The sequence below is a fragment of the Pezoporus wallicus genome, unplaced genomic scaffold (assembly GCF_028554395.1).
Source record: "Pezoporus wallicus isolate ANWC-B61680 ecotype Strahan unplaced genomic scaffold, APGP_CSIRO_Pwel_v1 contig_5485, whole genome shotgun sequence".
Classification (NCBI taxonomy): Eukaryota; Metazoa; Chordata; class Aves; order Psittaciformes; family Psittacidae; genus Pezoporus; species Pezoporus wallicus.
In genome coordinates this window covers 6,358,948-6,377,106 of record NW_026641550.1, presented here as the reverse complement: position 1 = coordinate 6,377,106, position 18,159 = coordinate 6,358,948, and the positions used below count along the sequence as shown (strand labels likewise).

General features: G+C 42.3%; 1 protein-coding gene across 28 annotated transcripts in view; it reads left to right on the top strand.

Annotated features, from left to right (window-relative positions):
• ATXN1 (ataxin 1) overlaps window positions 1–18,159 on the top strand; it is a 223,584-nt gene that overhangs the window by 54,442 nt on the left and 150,983 nt on the right. For 20 of the 28 annotated variants that reach the window (XR_008974250.1, XR_008974248.1, XR_008974254.1 and 17 more), the window contains one exon: window positions 9,593–9,716. The exons of 2 other annotated variants lie outside the window; for them this stretch is intronic. The gene's annotated coding sequence lies outside the window, so the exon portion shown is untranslated. Of the gene's footprint in view, window positions 1–5,025; window positions 5,333–9,592; window positions 9,717–11,636; window positions 11,726–11,774; window positions 12,111–15,618; window positions 16,262–16,539; window positions 16,818–18,159 lie in introns of those variants that run through there. 6 more of the 28 variants (XR_008974252.1, XR_008974253.1, XR_008974251.1 and 3 more) reach the window with 6 other exon arrangements.

Here is an 18,159-nt window from a genome sequence, read left to right as displayed (position 1 = left end):
GTAAGATCGAGGAATGTTGGAAAAGACACTATAATGTTAAAATTGACACTGCTTGATGCTAGAAAATGAAACTTGCATGCTAGCTTTGTCATGACAAATCTTTGGAGGTTGAAAGCAGTTTCAGCCTAGGTCTGACTTAATGCTGGAGAGATTAGACTGCGCTGCAGCCCACACTAGTACACGTGTGTATATGCAAAGAGGTACAATATCCTAAATAAATTAGAGGCTGTTTTTTTTTTTTTTTCTGTTTACAAACTCTGTTCACCAAAATTAATAAGACATACATAGCCACGTACAAGATTGTGAATGTTCCATAAGCTTAGCTTTGTTCCTGATGTTGACATTATCTACCTTGTTTTGATCCTCCAGGGGAAAAACCCTTTCTTTATTGCACCTCTCCCCAAAAACCCCAGACACCTACTTGTCCTGTGTCATCTGAAGTAGTTTTGAATCTGTTATCTGTACCTAAATCTACAGATACACTTTTCCTGTCTTGCATAGGAACAAAATGTTGTCCCACTTTCTGTAGTTACAATTTAGTAATATCACAAACAAGTTACAGCAGTAAACATAATATGTTAAAGAAATGGAACAGAGGAAAGATTAAATTTTAGTTCCCCAGAAAATGTACCTAATATTATTCATAAGCAGAGTGCTTATTCACAGTAAGTAAAAGTAAAGCTGTGTTTCCAACCACCGTAAGTAAAATAAACCTCCCTGGGCAAGACTGCTTGGGTTCGATACTAATGAACCTTGCAGAACTGGCCCTGCAGTTCCCAGTTTTAACATCAGATCCATTTGATTACCTTTTTTTGCCAGTTCAACATAATTTTTCATCAGCCAGATGGATATTTTAGTTTGTTTTCTTTCTGGAGCACGCTATCAGTCTCTTCTGCAATAATGTTGGAATTCTCTGGCCACTCCAGCTAAATTTAACAGGTTGAGATCACAAAATCCTTGAACTCCTAGCAGTTTTGTGAAACAGGCAGTTGGATATAGGATGATGACAGCAATTGGTGACCTTTCTGAAGGAAAGGCTCTCTCGTGTTATCACAGATGAGAGTACACTGGGTGTGAGCTGTTGCAAGTGCTCCCAGCATAGGGCAGTCTTTGCATGTGTCTTACTGTGCATGGGGTCACCTACCCATGAGAGGCAAAGCTACAAGAAACCAGCCTTAATGCTCTCCACTCCTTATGGGATTGCTTGGTATTCTAAAGAGGGAGAATATCCTAACTTTCTTTACTTCTCCCACACTTTCCAAATAGATGCAGTATTTTAGGTTTATAGCTTTCCTCTGCTCTAAACCAACAGCACCTTCACTCCTGTTTCCCATGTTCTGCAAGCAATAAATGGAGCCTGAGGCAGACAAACGAAGTGATGTGACCAGGTCTATATGAGAGATACAGCATAGTGCTGCCCTGTGCAGCTGGGCTGGGAGGCTAGAGCCCACTCACGTTTTCTGTCCTGTGCATAGAGTCACTAGTGAATGCAGTTTAAATGCACAGAACTGTTATTAAAGGTCCAGAATCTTCTCAGATGGCACTCAAAAATGCAAGGTGAGGAGTTAGACACAAAGCTGTGCTGTCTTAAAAATTGACCACATTAGAAACCGTGTCTCTGGCTGGTTTAAAAAGTAGAAACAGTTATCTTTGAAGGAAATGAATACAATTCCACAATGCTTTGAAGATAGAGGACAAACAGCATGGTAGCAGTCATGTCAGGGCCCAGCTTCCCCTGCTGACTTTGCCCATTTCATTCATGAAAACGGACAGTGGTGGTGAAGTGAGACTGTGAATTTTACACATACTTCCTCTGGACTTGGGCTTCCTGCTTACAGTGAGCTCAGAGATGTGTACTGCATGGAGGGCCAGTGGAAGGCACATGGAGGGAGAAGCTTTCAAGAAATATTCGAGCACTAGGAAGGCATTTCACTTGGCCTCAGCCAGGTCTTTGGCACAGTGGGCAATGTCACTCTTGCTTGTGAATTTGCTGCCAGGTCCAGAACTGTTGACAAAAGTTGAACAGATGGAGCAATGAGGTTAACTGGTTTCTTGCACCAAGAACGCAAGGAGGTTTCCATTGCAAGGTGTTTCTTGCAAGTGTTCCAGTGAAACTGTTGAGTGTTATGCTCTTGTTGCTGCTAGGGGCAAACAGCTTACAAGGAAAAGCTCCTCTTCCTGTTCCTAATAATGTTTTCCATAAGTATCTTGGACTGTGTAGACAGGTAGCTTTTAGCTAGTGGCCTGCAGACCTCCATGTGGCCTGCAAACCTCCGCAGGCTCAGCAGGTATTTCTTAATAGGTGGCAAAAGGTAGCTGAGAAAGTTAGATGTCACATCATAGGATTATTTACCTTTCATGCACTGAAAACAGATGTGATGATTGTCTTGTTACTTCATTTATGAGAAATGTCAAGATTTTTGGAGTCTTTTTAATGAAATTTGGAAAAAGAACGTAAGATTGTGAGAAAAAATACCAGAGGATATTTGACATAAGCTCAGATGACAACATAGTCACCTTAAAAAAGCACTACTGCCTAAAATTTTCAGCTGGCTGTTTTTACAACTAATGTCTGAAGTTTATTATTTTCGTGGGGTTTAGTGGGGGGAAGGTGGTACAGTTTTTATCTTTTTATCCAGTTGGATTTTTCTGATTTTTTTATAATCATTCCTTAATATTTTGGTACAAGATGAAAATACTTTAAAGAGCAGAAGAACTCATTGTAAAACTACAGAAATTAGGTTAGCTGAAACTACTTTGATCTATTCTTCTCTACATCGTTCACTTCAAGATGCCATTGCTGTTGTCTCTATTACACTGTTGCAATATTACAGTAGAATATAATAAGATAATGTTATTTGGTGGCATAAAAATGAATGACAGCAGGATATTTTATTTTTATGATTATGCCTACATTAGCAAGTAATGTGGACCAAATGGAGAATATCCGTATAGTGAGAAACTTGGTGATGGGACCTGAGGTGCGTAACAGGCACATTTCAGGGTTGCTTTTACTTCTGAGCAGTCTTGTGCTGCCGACTGCCTGCTCTGGAGAACATGATGCTTCTAGTTTAGTTTCTCCCAAGAGAGATTCAGTTCACATACTCCAGGACCACCCCACAATGCAACTAAAAACCCAGGCAGGATGGATTATCTGGAGACTTGCTTTTAAAGCTACATCCCTGATCTGAACGAAAGCAGTAAGGTAGCTGTGCCCTAGAGAGACCCTGTGGGATTAAGGTGTGGAAAGAAGGTATATTTCAGTTATCTAATCTTGTAGTTGTACCAGTTAGTAAAACACGTTTCATAATTTTTCTTTCTTAATGTTGTTTCTTCCGTTTTCTTCATAGCTACTACTGAAAGGGGAAGGTTGGTGTGAGTAGGCCTCAGAGAAGGAAGGCTCTTTTGAGAAGTTAGAAAGAAGGTATCTTCTACCGAAAGATGGATTATAACTTCTTTAAGGAGCATATAAAATGCCAAGTGCACATTAGATGCTTAACCAGTAATGACCCGTGCCTAGCAGGTTGTGCTTGACTTGTTGACATGAGCTTGTGTCACTGGAGACAGCGTTCATGCCTTTAGATTAAACAGGGTGGTCAGATACTACGTTGAACCGAGGTTATTGTTCATTGTAAGATATTGGCTGGGCATCCTCTGTGTGTAGGCTCTTTTTGGTGTGTGTCCTAAGGCAGAGGAGGAACATACGTATGGTGAGATGTAATGTCATGTTATTGCTAGCATGACTTGAAAAATGTAAGATGTTACCTTAGAGAGTAGGTGTGAGACTCAGTCTGGCAGATGTGACAGTCCTGCTTTCTGGATCTGACAGTTGGCAGCCCAGAGAGCCTACTACTAAACCTGGTATTTGCTGAAATGCTCATGGTATGATTTGTGTTGAAGAAAAGGAAGTACAAGTAGAGATGACAGAAGCAGTAGTACAGTGGGTTTTGCTTTTGTTTTTAAAGTCTAGACTAGTAGACTTACACAAAAACTTTGTCTTTTTCAGTGTCTTGTCTGTCCTTGATTGAGAGAGTAGATTTGGCTACAAAAGCCAACCAGCTCTGTAGCCAACCAACTCACTGAATTCAGGCAGAGGACATTTTTTTCCTCTTCCTGGAAGATGTAAGTTACTGGCCAAGCTGCTGGCATAGTCCTGCTGATCTCAAAAAAGTAAGACCAAACTACAGTGGTGCCGAGCTGGTTGTGGCTTAGTCAGATTTCTGTTCTAAAAAAAAAGCTTATGGTCAGGCCTCCAAAGTTTCCTGAAACAGGTCACCACAGGTTTCTGCCAGTGTCCTGTACTCTGTGGCACTGGAGATATATAAATGTATAAAGAATACTGATTTTCTGTTTCTATACACGGCAGAAAACAACTACATCTCAGAATCTGACCTCATATAGCTGGAAGGTAGGTGAGTTGAGTAAGTAAAGCAGAAGGGAATAGGAAAAAAATACAAGACCTGTCCACCCAGAGAACACAAAAATTCCTTTTTTGTTTTAGAGCCCTTCATTTGAAGAACCCAGAATGTATCTGTATGTTGCAAATCATGCCTTACTTCATTTTCATAGTATCACACAATGAGTTGGTGTAAGGGACCTTAAAGATCATCCAGTTCCAACCCCCCTGCAATGGGCAGGGACATCTTCCACTAGACCAGGTTGCTTAAAGCCCCCTCCGGCCTGGCCTTGAACACTGCCTGGGATGGGGCAGCCACAGCTTCTCTGGGCAATTTTCTTAGTAATCTCTTCCTGAACTGTACTTGCACTTTAGCGGAGAGATACACTCATCTGCTGTTCTTGATGCACAACACGCTGAACTTTTACAACAGGGTGTTAACTGTCCAGACCAGCTCGGCCAGTGAGGGTGGATGGTAGTCAGCTGTTCGCCCATTAGCACTCTTGTTTCTCAGAAGCTGGGAGTAAAGGAGAGCTGTGCCTCCGCAAGAACAAGCACTCGTATGACAGGGCTCCCTGCCACAGGACAAGGCTGCTGACTTGTGGCGCAGTCAAGACCCTGGCCTTCATGCTCTGCTCAGGCACTGGCATAAGATGGCGCTTAAGGTGCCAGGGAGGGCCTGAGGTCAGTGCCTGGTAGGCTGGGGTGATTACGGCTTGGAAACACCTAACACCTCTCTGGGTAGGTGAGAGAGCGTGGCCCTGCGTCACCTTCAAATGATAAGCAGGCTGCGTCACGGGATGGCGGCAGTGAGGGTGGGCCAGCAGTCCTCACTCCAAAAGTCATGCAATACAGGCACTCTGGCTGTTTAGAAAAAAGGGGAATTGATGGAATTTGTACTTGCAAGCAGAAGGCAAGGAAAAGAGTCAGTACCAGGTGGGACCATGTATCCGAACCTGCCAGATCCTAGGCAGAGGCAAGGGAGGGCAGCAGGCCTGTTCTTGGGAGATGTGAGGAAAACAGTTCCTGTCCTGATGACAGGAGTTGCGCAGGGAGCCCGGTGCTGCCATTTCTCCGTCCTTCATAGCTAATCCCAAAATGAGGCCATATTTTAGCAATCCATTTTGCTCTGATCTGGCCTTGGCTCTGTACTGTCATATGTGATAGTACTACAGTGGTTTTGTCCAGGTCCACCTCAGAACTGCTTGCCTGAGGTTGGCAAGGGAGGCTGCAGTCCCATCTGTTGCCCAGGCTTGGAGGTAGACAAGGCTGTCCAAATCAAAAAGTATGAGCAGAGATCGTATCATGTATTTCTTTATTTGTAGTTTTTCCTGGGGTTTCATTTGTTTCTTAACTTGATTCTTTGTTTCCACTGCTGTGGGTTTTTATCAGGTTTCGTCAGAGCCACGCTGTGTTAACTTAGGAAATGTACAAGCTGACTTGAATGAAAAACCAGCTCGGTCTGTTCAGCTCCATCAGCCCTTTGAGAGAGGCACTGCTGTGAAATGAAGGAAGGCTGGGGAAAAAAGAGGGGTCCCACTGGTGCATTTTATCAATCTGCTACTCTTGTGATACTTGAGCTTCCAAAGCAAGGGGTATTCTCTGTCACAGCTTTCATTGAAAAGCAAAATATATCTGCCTTCTGAGCACCGACCAGCACAGCACCTGATGCATTCCTGTGGCTCTGAAGCCAGAAGGCAGAAAAAAAGACCCTGTGAATTTTTTGTCCAGTCTCACAGTGTTTTGGGGAGATATGTGCTGACTGACCATCATTAAATGCTTGGAGGTTAGCAGTACAGCACTCTGCAGGTGTGATACGCTGCTATTTTCAGGGGACTCTGGACAAATTCTGCTTCTTTGCAGCTGGCAGGGTTAATGCTGTGTATGGTGTGTGCGTATGGGAGGAGGAAGGGAGATTTGTACTTCAGAGTGAGCCTTCATTTGGCTCTGCTGGGGGCTAGAGAAGCTGAGTACCACCTCATTTATTGCACCATCAAGAATGAAAGAGCTGACAAAATTCTCCTTTAATTTGTTTGAAGCTGCATTCATTTCTCCAGAAGGGGGAGAGTGGAGTAATTGAATGCTGGGAGGAATGTGTGTAATTCAGGACTGTTCTTTCTCCCTGACTCGACAGACACCATGGAGAAAAATCAAGACATTTAGACGGGGGCTGTCAAATCTACTTACATGTTTTTGCAAAGTCCAGCATTATGTGACTGTCAACTGAGGCTTTGTACGTGCGACTGAACAGTTCTGTATTAAGAGGTCGCAGTTGGTTTTGATACCATTCAGGTTACTGAGCAAATACCATAAATGCAGAGGAGTGTAAGCCGTGAGTGGACAGTGACAGCAGGAAGAGCACATATGCGTATGGCAGGGCTGCAGATCCTTTCTGATTGTGAAATTTGGCTCACAATGTCATGATGTAGCAAAATGAACAAACTAACCCCACAAAAGCAGGGCAGAACCATTTTAAAGGTTTTTTTGTTTGTTTGTTGTTTTGTTGTTTTTGTTGTTTTGTTGTTTTTTTTCTTTTTTTTGGGGGGGGTGGGGTGCTAGTTTGGTTTGGTTTTGGTTTTTCTTAGCAAACCAGAAAATTTTCTCTGTCATAGTTACATCTCTTTTCATTTGTCTAACCCTGATTTGCTGCTTCTGTTTCTGTAAGGATCAGATGGGTAATGGAAGCTGTACAGCAAATTAATGTATGCTACTCGAGATAGTAGAATGCAGGGCTACAATGGGCCTTTTTTCAGCAGCTGTAAAACTGTTTTGTGACTACAGTGAATCCATTCAGTCTCCCCCACGCTTGCTGGGAGCACCCAAGAGAGGATAGTTGTATGAGCGAAATGTCTATCCAGCAAAATGGTTTCTGAGGGCCAGTCTGATGACTCACTCCTCATTTTGGTTTATAGGGCCTTTTTCTGTGGATGTCAAGTTTCAGCCTCATGTTAGTTGAGAGATCTATAACTTTGTCCATGTTACCAGATTATCCACTAAATCAGCATGGGTGTTGTGTTCCTTGCATCAGCCCTCCGAGATGGGGGAATACTCTTTGCTATACAGGAAGGGGAAACTGAGGCACAGGAATATTTGGGTTACGTGACAGTGTGCATTAGGAGCCAAACTCTTACACTTCAGTTGCCCTGTAGAAGCTCAAGTGTCACTCAGAGCTATTTCAGCCCTTCAGGAAGTGTCACATAGCATTTGCCCATAGGTCATGCAAAAAGCCTGGAGGATAGCTGGATATCTGTCCCTCAAACAGCATTTTTGTCTCTTTAAATGGAGCATTAAAAATATAAATATGTGAGTGAGAACAGGAGGATTTTATGCTGATTTTAATCTTAAAATAGAATCCCTGGCCACCTTGTATTTGTGTCGGGTAAAAAAAATGAGAAGCAGAAGTTAGTTGATTCAGCAGGGTGACACTCCATAGAATAATCCTTTTAACACTTTCTTAAATTAAGAATGGTTTCTAGGTGGCATGAGTCATGGACAGACTGTCCTTATTTCACTTTGAACTTCCAGCCTTCTGGATTTGTGTTGCAGCTTTAGAAGGCTTTGTCCTCTTCCTGCAAGTCTGTAGGCTTAGCTGTTGCAACCTTTACTCATGTTGAGTGAGAGCAGGCTCCTTGAAAGCAGCAACACCGTCTAAGTGAGAACAGGCACCGTGGAGTGGGGGAGCAGGGTAATTTAAATGGAGTATTTTGGATTTGTTTGTACTGTAAGCAGCTTAGGGGAGCGGTGACGCAGGCGCAGCCTTTGTGCAGGTGTCAAGGGAAGCCCACTTTCCCCCTTGTTTGTGTTGGCCTGCTCAGAGTTTTGGATTGTTTTCTCAGTGTGTGTGTGTGGGGGGGAATAAACAGTGATGTTGAAAGCTGTACTTTTAGAATTTGACTGCTTTTGAAAAAGTTGTATTTTCTGGAGTACATACATCCCCAGGAGGCTGTGGATAATCCCTCTGTTTCTTAATTAAAAGCAGTGTAAAAATTATTCAGTGCTGTTTGTCCTAGCTGAGGAAGAAAACCAAAGTGATCTGGCTTACATGCTTGCAAGGTCACATCCCCTGTTCTTCACTGTGTTTTGAAAGTTTGTTGGCTTCAGTGGGGATAGGCACAGGTGTAGCCCTGGGAACAGTTTGTCTTTCAGACTTTTTACAGAACAAGAATGAATATAGTTGTTGGTCCGAAAATTTGTTTGTAGAGAAATAACTGGGATGCCTTTAATCCGGAGGGGCCATGCAAATGCAAGACTGTGCTCTCAGAGGGAAGGCGAACTCTGCACTGTCTGGCAGTGTTTTCTTCTCACAGCCAGGGGATTTTCCTGCTGACAGAGCCTGGTTTGGAGGCTTAGGTACCCAGCCAGCTCCTGGCCCGCCTTGCTGCAGGTATGGGAGAGGGAGGAGGGGTGAAATGGAGGCTGGGTAGAAAGGCTTCTGGAAGCAGCACTCGCTGAAAATTCAAACTCCTTTATTCAGACCTTTTTTTGGTGATGGTGGAGAATGTCAAAATTGATTGTATTACAGACCTGCCAGTTTCTCTTACTCATTTGCTTTGTCGCTCCTCCTCCCTTCCTTCTTCTCTCGTCAGCCCGGCTGGGTTTTGTCGTGCTAACGCTGCACTGCTTCTCCAGCACAGCTACTACTTCCCCCACGCCGCTACTACAGAAATACTACAGTAACTCAGTGAAGATTTAGGGAGTTGGCCATATACATTTTATTAGTGATAACAAGAGTGGTAGTAATAATAATAAAACTGCCGATTGCTCTCCCATGTAAGAGTTTGATACTTTACATAATGATTTATTTTTTTTTTTTTGGTCTGATTTGTATCTCTGGACTTTCTTCTCTTTTCACCCTCATAAATTTGTGGAGTCTGGTATATACTGAATTGTGCTTTAGATGAATAGTTTGTAGTGTACTGTATGGCAGGTTTTTAAAGTAACATTTTTTGAGTGGTCTAGAATAGTGGGGTTGTGGTGTGGTGTGTGTGTTTTTGTTTTTAGGGGATTTTGGGGCTGTTTTTTTAAGGACAGCCCACAGAAGAGTGTTCATGCTGCTTCTGCTGTGGGGAGTTATCACACTTGGTTAGATAATGAAATATACATTGGAGAAAGGTCAGGGATTTCCCCTGAGACACCCACCAATGGCTTGAAATGACATTTTCATTCTGAGTGTTTCTTGTTTTGTTTTCATTTAAGATCCTGGAGTACAGGGAGTGTTTTAATGCAAAACATCAGAAAAAAAAGACTGCAACACCTCCTGTGAGAAAAGGGGAAAAAAGAAGATTTGCAATTGCATCTTGAAACACTCACATGATTCGAGGTAAGTTATTGGAGGGTCTTGCAAAAGTTACAGTTAGTTTGTAATTAAATTAATCATTATTTACCCCAGAGTGTTGTGATATTTCTGTCGGAGGCAATGAAAACAGATGGGAGAGGGAGGGAGAGAACTTTAATGGCAAACCCAGAAACAGCAGCAAGAATGTGTAATGCACTTATCTTTTTGAAAATGGGCCCCATGAGGTCTAATCCCACAAACAGGCAATCACTCTAACATTTTTAAGGGCTAAATGCTCTTTAAATCAATGACACTATTCTCCCTGAAAAGTTAGGCATGGGCCTAAATATTTCCAAGTTTAGAGTCTGTGTTCTATGGGAACTGTGCAGAAGAAAGCTGTTGAAAAACACACAATGCACAGCCAGAAAAATGCATATACAATTCTCTTACTGTTGGTGATAATGTCATGAGTCATCTGATTTTATAGCATTCATGATATTTTTGTATTAAACATATAGTCCTCATTTTTATGTTTAAGTGCCTCATTGAAATACCAAACTTTTAACAGAGACTTTAATAATATATCTGCCCTAATTGCTTCATCAGTGTGTCTTTGAACAAGTAGAGTTAAATGTAGAAAGCAAATAATGTCCCATTTCATAACTAGAGTTGCAGATTGCACTTAGATATTTGAATAGCAGCTGAATTAAGAGTTCCCTGAGTGAGGTGGAATTTTGTGGTCCTGAGTTAATAATTTTTTTAATAAAGGCAATCAAGAGTAACAGGGAAAAGCTCACCTTTTCCCTTAAATCGTCATTTTTTTGTTTTCATGTCTCACTAGAAAAGAATGACCTCCCAGTTGTTTTTTTTTTTGTCTAGCAAAGAGAAAATGTTACAATTGTAAAACTTTTAACCACTGAAAATGCTGCATAAATGAAAACTAAAACCACCAGCCTCTTTCTTAAATAAGAATTTCAAGTTATTTACTCTGTATTGCCCCCCAATTATGCTGAAAGAGACAAAACTGCTGTAAGAAAGCTGCAGAATCAAAAAGATCCACTGAAAATGGAAGAAGCAGGAGATACAATCCCACAAATGTGCAGAATATCAAACCCCTTTGGCTGGTGGCATTTGCAGACCTTGTTGCTTACCATGTTTCAGAAGAGAGGAGGGCATAGCCGGCCCCTGGTGATTGCTCAGTATTTGCTTTGTAGGAATAGAGCTATTAAGTTTCTTTTGAAATCAACAGGTTCACTTCAGGGAGCTAAATATTTCCTTTCTGGTTAGTGGACAAGAGCCATTGCTTGGGAAACTGTAATAGTCCTGTAGGTATTGGTACTGATTTATCTGAAAACTTCTGCAAATCAGTATAGCCAGCTCCTTTTTATGTGCAGGTCTTGCACTAGAGACTGAGTCCAAAAAGGAATACGAGACTCTCTTGGTGGGAGTCTTGAGGTGATTTTTGTAGTTGTGAAATGAGGTACTGATGCAAATCTGCTTGAAACTGCTGCTGTACGCCCTTTAGGGGCTCTGATTCTCACCCTCCCCTCTCTCCCTATCCCTGTGGCTCAGGTGGGGAAATGTCTTCCTCTCTGGAGCGAGCCCTGTTTCAGGCATAGGGTGACAGTCTTGTCCAAACTAGCGAGAGGTAGGAGTGCACTACAGTGACCCATGTGTGATCACTCTCAGCCCACCTTTGCTTTCTCTCTGTCCCAGTCTTCTGGTGGCAAGCATTCCTCCTCAGCTCTGCAGAGCATAAATCCAAATGCTTTTATTCCTGTAGTCTTTTCATTGACGTCGGACAAGAATAATATGTATGATTTTCCTTTCACAGCTGCCTCCTTGTTGCTCTTGGAGGAAGTGTGTGTTGAAGTTCAGGGGAAGGTATCTCTGTAGCACCTGTATGGTCTTTATAATAATTTGATCAGATTTCTGTTGTAGTCACAAAACTTGAATCGTTTTTAGTTTTCTTTGTATCGGAGAGTGCAGGAGGAGCTCATTTGCGGAGTATTAAAGAAAGGCAAGTTCTTTGGTGGCGGAAGACTCATTTTAAGGTACATTAAATTGTAGCACTACTCCTGCCCTTTTTTTTTTTTTTTTCAGCATGTGAATAAATATTGCCCCCTTTTGAGTGCCTAGAGAAGGTCCTTTGGTGTGTGCCAGGGAGTTATGTGGGTGCTGAGCTGAGCACCCAAAGGGACCAACTTCCTCCTCTCTTGTGTTTTTCACTGGGAGTGAATACAGGGGACTGAGCCTGCCCAGATTAAACACATGCCAGTTTTGTTTTGCCTTTCTTTCTTGCTCTTCTTTCAGCTGTCAGTGTGCCATGTTCAGATGGCAGTGCTCAGTCACAAATTGTCCCCTGTCCATGCTCCTCAGCTCTCTTAAACCATTAGTTTCATGGAGCTCTTCAACAAAGATGGCACTGGCTTGATTCTGCACCCCAGCTGATGGAAAAAGAGGTTGTTTGTTTGTTTGTTTGTGTTTTCCTCTCAAGTCAGCTGCATTAGTTCCCAAAGCAACTTGCATTAAGTGGAAATGAGGCTTTGATAATATGTGTGCTTGCTGGAGACTCGCTTAGATTTTTTTAGTCATTCCTCCCCCTCCCCCCTGTTCAGTGGGGCACCTCTGTTCTGAATCAGAAAGAAAGTGCACAGGCTGCCAGGCACATAATGGAATTGTTCATTTGTTTCTGTAAGCGTGTGTGAGCCTTTGTAAAGAGGAGGTGGTGGTGATGGAGAGTGGAGACCTTCATTGTGGCGAGCCGGGAGAGTGGAGTGGCCCAGCTCAGTGCATTGCTGTGGTGGGATGTGGCTGTGCCTTTACTGCTACCAATGTGCCTGATCTGCTCAGCCCTGGTGGGCATTACCTGGGACTTGCCCTGCTTAACACACGATGTAAAAGTGGGTGAAGCTTACATAGCTGTTGACTATTCTGGCTGTAAACCACATAAGGCAAAGTATTTGAAAGCTGTAATATTTCCAGTTCTTTCCTTAAACCATGTGCATTGGCTTTCAGAAGAGTGATGTAAATATGAAACATGCCAATACTGTGCTTCCTTACTGTGAGGCTATTTATTATAAAGGACGTATGGTATAAGTCATTTTAGTATGGAGTAGATAAGAGCTTGAACCAAAGCCTTGGATCCAAGCCCACCAGCAGCTTTGCAAAAGGCAGGATCCAGATCTGAAGTCAGTGGTTCACACAGTTTCTAGTAGAGAGTGGTTTTAACTTACTTCATAAGATGGAAGCACCCAGAAGTTTTAAATTGAGGCTTTTAAACAAGTTCTTGCCTTTTCTCACCCACCATTCTCATCTGCCTTAGAAGGTTATTGTGAAAGCACACCAGCTATTTTCTCCAAGCCACTGTGTCCAGGACACACCAATTCAGGGGGTGGAGAGGGGCCTCCGTGATGATTACTGTTACACAGCCATATGATTTTTGTCCAGAGGAGTTTTCCTTCTGAGGAGTCAGACTCCCCTTCTGGTTGAAGGTTTTTGGAGTCACAGTGGAGGTTTTGGAGGTAGGACCTTGAAGTTTCACAGATGCCAAGAAACAGTTGATCAGCCTAGCATGGAGCAAACTAGGTCACAGTGGCTGGACTCCCCAGCTGCTTAGAAACCCTCTCTCATAATACCATAGCTGAATTACAGACATGAAAAATCTGTTTCTTGTATGTAGAGAAAAAATTCATAAAGCTTAAAACTTTTATTTTCTTACTAGATATAGGACACTGCTCTTATTCTCCCACTTCTTCTTTGCCCTTGGGCACAACTTTTTAGGGATTTTCAGTCTGTAGCTGTACATTTACTAGAGAGGCATCTGGTTATGTGTTACTTTACACATCTGTTACATATGTCAGAGAGTCAAATCCAGCCACCCAGTCTTTATGTAGATCTGCAGCACTCCCAGTGAGACTTTGAATCCATAAGCCAGTGAATGCAGTATTTCAATCTACTGCATGCATTACTGCAGTTTATTGCATATATGTACTACAGCCTCCTTTGTGTTTGGCAGGGAAAAGCTGGCATGGGAAAAATGAAAAATGCTGGTGAGCTTGGAGGTGTTTAGGTATGGCAGTTAATTTGCTCCGTCCTAAAACCACCGTCTTTCTGGTTGGCAGTATGAAAACAGTTTTCGTGATGATTCGAACATCTCTAAAAGGTACTGCCCAGAAGTGTTTGTGTGTTTCAGAGTTGTTGGACTGTGGGGAGATGCGCAATACCTGAGGCAGCACTGACAGCTGAGGCAAAGCTCAGGCTTTGCAGTTTCATCCAGAGAATCTGTACTGTTCGCAGCCTGTATAGGAAGCAGGAATGTTGTGGTTTAAACCAAGCTGGTAACTGAGTACCATGCAGCTGCTTGCTCACTCACCCCTGCTCTGGGGGGATAGGGAGGAGAATCAGAAAAAAAGGTGCAACCTATGGGTTGAGATAAAACCAATTAAATAATTGAAACAAAATATAACAATAATTGTAATGAAAAGGGAGACAACAAAAAGTGAAAGAGAAATAAAACCTGAGAAAGACAAGTGATGCACAATACAGTTGCTCACTGGCCACTGACCAATGCCCAGCTCATCCCTAAGCAGTGACTGGTATTTCCTGGCCAACTTCCCCCAGTTTACACAGTGAGCAGGATGTTCTGTGGTATGGAATACCCCTTTGGCTAGTTTAGGTCAGGTGTCCTGTTTCTGTTCCCTCCTGGCTTCTTGTGCCCCTCCTCACTGGCAGAACATGAGAGACTGAAAAGTCCTTGACTTAGAGTAAGCACTCCCTAGCAACAACCAAAACACAGTGTGTTATCAGTATTATTCTCAGACTAAAGCCAGAACACAGCATTGCACCAGCTACTAGGAAGAAAATTAACTCTATCCCAGCCGAAAACAGGGAAATGAGTTAGAAATAAGTATCTTGTTTGAGCAGCATTTCCTTTTCTTCTAATCTCACTGTTCAGTGTTGTGCATTTCTTTTCCTTTGCTCGCTAGTTCTCTGGGTGCATAAAGTTTGGAAAAACCATGTGGCTCCTTAGCTGGTCTTTTTTCATGATCCATGTAGAAACCAAATGTGATATATGTTATTTCTGTGAATGATTATATAGCACTACTGATTTGTGTGCTGTGCATGCCAGTTAGCAGATGGACTTAATTGTAACTTCTGGGGTGTTTCTGTTTGCCCTGGTGTGACTGCTCTGTGCTGGCAGTCCTTGGGTGGAGTGGTCAAGAAGAGCATTGCCAATAAACTGTGCATATTGTATTTTGTTTTGCTGATAAGTAGTAGAGCAACTGCTTGGTATCTGGGGAGGCAAATGATAGCCATTGCAGCTTCAGTGTATGTCAGCTGATGCTCAGGAGCCTCTTGCTAGCCCACTGTAAAAACCTGTTGGGATGGTGTTAGAGGGGGCCGGGTATCATGGGTTAGCACAGAGGAGCTGGAATGGGCAGGATTTTAATGAATCAGAGGCACTGTGAAAATGCGATTTGGCAGAAGGCACACTATAGTGAGAGGCCAAATGCAGAGCAGCCAGTGTGCTTCTCTCTGCTAGAGGGCTCTGTTGGAGCCATGTGGGAACCCTTTGCTGCTGCGCAGTTGTCCTTTGTGCCCTGGTGGAGTCGAGGGTGCGAGGTGAAGCCGTCCCGAGGGCTTGCTGACCCTGTGGCCCTTCACCCTCTGCAGCAGGGAGTCCTTCAGCAGCCGGCTGCCCTCTCCCCCCCGGCTCTCTGCAACGTGGTTGCTGTGGGCTGGGTGCTGCAGCTGCTTTGTTTGAAATGATAATATTTTACGCTGTTACTGTGGAATACTGCAGTATTTTTTGTAATTACGGGCTGCATGCCAGTAATGTACAATAACATTTTGCTCTTCCTGTGCTGTTGCTACTGTAGACATTTGTTCCAATTTGGGCTGCATTTGCAGTACGTGGTGGTGTGTTTTGTTTTTTTTTTTCTAGACTCTGCTCATTATCTATTGTGGATATTTTTGGATTATTCGTTTCTACCCACGTCTGTCCTTACAAATCTATCACAGAAAGCACTTCAGAGAGTGGCAGTCTCTGTTGAACAAGCAATTGTTGTGGCTTTCACTGAATTACGTTCTTGTGAAAGTATTAGGCAAGAATGAGATGAAAATGGAGATGAAAATTGCTTTGTAAGTTTAAAAATGGCTATAGTTTTTGAAACGTTCGAGGCAGATACAAGGCTAAGCTTTTCCTTGACTGATGCTGAGCATATTTAATGCTGAAATCCTGGTCTGCACCAAGCTGTATGTAGCTGAAACCTCTGGGATGGCAGAATCTGGGAGGCACTTAATCATTGTCAGAGCCTGTAATGATTCTCGGCAGTTTTGGTTTTAACTACTAATTTATTTTTTTATTTCCGGAGAAAAGTAGTCGTGGAAGGTGGTCAGTAGCATTCATGCCAATGATTGTTTATTAATGTTGCCATGGTATAGAGAGGAAATTTTAGTGAAAGGGAGATGAACGTCTTAGACAGCAGAGTTCACAGCTAGTTAGCCTGCATGCAGTTTGTTTCTGGAAGGTAGAGGTTGAGACCAAATGGAAATGAAGGCAACACAACACAAAGGAGACAATGATTTTTTTTTTTTTTTTCCTGGTAAATCTGGAATATACAGCATGTTATACAAAACGATTGCACTTTTCTCGCATGTAATTTTAGTGTCCTTTCACTGTGCTGACTCACCAAACTACTTCAGCTTCAGTCTGCATTTGGTTTAAATTACCTCAGAAGCCTGCATTTGTACTCTGCTCTGTAAAGCACTGTTCATTTGCAATCCAGATTGATTTTTTTTTTTCCTCTCTGTTTTTTTCTTTTTGTTCAGCATTTTAACTGACTTGTCTCTTTTCATTTTCCAGGTCTCTGTTTTACTAACATTTGAAACCAATCACTCTGTGTGCCTGCTTGGGCCCTGCGATAGGCAAAAGCCATGTTGCAGCAACAGCTAGAACAAGGGGTGAATCACTGCTTTCTGTCTTTCCATTAAATTACCTAAACCACTACACATAAATAGTGCTTTATGTATGATACAGCAGCATGATTATCTCACTGCATTGATGGAACAGTGCTGGAAGTGAATGTAATTCTTCTTCTATTACATCTTTAATGAGCTACAATTAAAAATAGTGTGTTGGCGTGCCAGAGTACGTGTTATTTTCAGAACTTTATTGAAGCCATTTCAGCTGTTAGACACCATGTTGTTCTGAAAACCTTAAGAATTAAACAGCAGAAAAATCTGCTTTGCTAGGTGAAAGTTAACTGGACAGTAAAATCTGTGGACTAAAATGATTCAGGTTTGTACTGAGTGCAAAAACCTGCTTTGAGGGTGAATTTTTTACTATATAGTAAAAAAGGAAAGATAAGACACAAAGCTGCAGGTTTCTACAGAGCTCCAGTTAGGTCCCAGGTCTCTTGACACCCGTGGCACCAAGTCTGAATCACAGATAGCACAAAGCTGTGAAGCCTAATAATCTCAGTGTTCAAAAGCACACCTACGTAGTTTAATTTCAGGTGCCTCTTTTAGCTCTGTGTTCTCCCACCACCACCACCTAATAAAATTTGAGAGTCATTCTTAAAATTTTGCAGAGAAAAATTTTCTCAGCACTTGGGGCTTTGTGAAGGATTGACATCACTTAGGTTCAGAAAATAGCACTGTCAGTTTCAGTTTGATGGCATTCCATTCTCTGCTCCAAAAACCTGATGAATAACAATGGGTGAGTCAAAAATTTCTTGGAATTTTTTTTTTTTTTTTTCCTCCCCTTTCCCCTTGTGCAATTCCATTGCCATTTTTAGCATGGAGGGCAGTTCTCCAAAGAATGTCTGTGTGCTTGAACTGTGATTTCTTGAATGTTCAGAGCAAAATCGAGTTGTGTCAGATGATAAAAGTTGATGTATGTTTCTATGCATTTTGGTAACGTTACATGAGCTTTATTGAAGAAAACACAGTAAAAGGCAGAAGGCGTTTGATAGAGAAGTGTTGCATCTCTGCATGAGCAGCTTGGAGATCTCCCTATCACACCGCTTTGTTTTGTTGTGATGACGGTTTGCTTAATTATTTTTTGTTTTATCAGCTGCGCTCAGGGAAGTTGCCTGACAAAACAAATTATCAGTAGATTTGGGAGTCTTGGATGAGCTTGAAGCACTTGTTGAACCACAGCATGCTTCTGTCTTTGCCTCAGTTTTCGGCATGAAAAACAAGAACTATGTCTCATATATTTTAGCAGGATGTTCAGAGTACTTTCTGAGGACAGAAAATTATGTGGGTACTACTGTTACCTAAGTGATGTGGTATGTTCAAGATAAGCAGTGCTGTCAGCTGTTCTTGGCAAAATCACTGAGGTTATGATGAGTGAAATTTTTAACTCAGTCTTGTGTTTTTAAATCGCAGAAGTGGCCTGTATCAGGCATATTCTAACATGTCAGAATGAATGTGTGAAATACGAAGCTGCAGAAAAGAAATGTGAGGGGAAAACAGGTTA